Here is a 969-nt window from a genome sequence, read left to right as displayed (position 1 = left end):
GTAACTGTTTGACCTAATCACAGTGCCTGCTCACCTTTATGACATCACAGCAAATGGTCAAGATAGAGATGTATTGATTGACAGACGTGTGGTTGGAGAGAGGGTTTTTAGCTCACATTATGTGTTTTAAAATCAAACATAGGCCTACTCAGATTCATCATGATGTGGACCCCAAGGTTGTTTGGCTCCCATACACTGCTTTTATGAATCGTGAGGCCACTCAGATCCATTATGATATAGAGCCCTGACAGTGTGGCCCTCTGCCATCTGGTAGATTGTCAGGCAAAAGGGTGCTGTGTGTTTGGTTTTGCTCCAGTTCAATAACCCTGACTCTGCACTGCCTCAGGGGTCGTTTGGGGATACAGATTGTTGTGCATAGTCTCTTTATTCTCACTCCGCCCACTGCTCAGATAGACCCAGCACGGAGAAGTTGTTTCCTCATCCGAATCGAAGAAGGTAGGAAATCGTGGGCTACGTGCCAAAATATACTATTGGAAGTTTTTGGTGCATTTTTGTCAAGATTTTTGAAAAAAAAAAAAAAAAAAAAAAAAATGCGGTTAAACTTTTAACTGCTGTATTTTGAGATTGTTGTCACCGCCTTTGCAGAGTCACAGTAAACAAGACGTTAAAGTCGAGTTGCGAAAGCAGGGTTGGTGTCTGAGTCAGTGCATTGCTTCTAATTTGAAATATGTAAAACTTGTAGCTACACATTAACGCGTGATGAGCTTTGATCGTGGTTGCGCAACATTTAGAGAAACCAGTTAAAACTGAAACAGAAGGCGGGCTGGTGATCATAGTGCCCTATAAGATAAATGTTGCAGATCTCGTTTTACTGCATGCATTGCCTCTTCTGTGATTTTCAGACAGACTGATATAATTATCCGACTCAGCAGAGTAAAGAAGGGGACAGAGCTCTGTGTTCTGGTGCTGTTTGCAGATCTTGTGTTACTTACAGTGAAAACATTTGTT

The 969-nt window shown here is 41.9% G+C and overlaps 1 protein-coding gene across 1 annotated transcript in view; it reads left to right on the top strand.

Moving 5' to 3' along the window:
- The first annotated feature begins 212 nt into the window (after nucleotides 1–212).
- The window catches only part of LOC126396855 (flavin-containing monooxygenase 5-like), a 13,974-nt gene continuing 13,217 nt past the window's right edge, over nucleotides 213–969 (top strand). The window contains exons 1-2 of the mRNA XM_050055202.1: nucleotides 213–456; nucleotides 938–969. The gene's annotated coding sequence lies outside the window, so the exon portion shown is untranslated. The remainder of the gene's footprint in view (nucleotides 457–937) is intronic.

This window comes from Epinephelus moara, chromosome 10, assembly GCF_006386435.1.
Source record: "Epinephelus moara isolate mb chromosome 10, YSFRI_EMoa_1.0, whole genome shotgun sequence".
Lineage (NCBI taxonomy): Eukaryota > Metazoa > Chordata > Actinopteri > Perciformes > Serranidae > Epinephelus > Epinephelus moara.
This window is presented reverse-complemented; position numbering and strand designations above follow the sequence as displayed.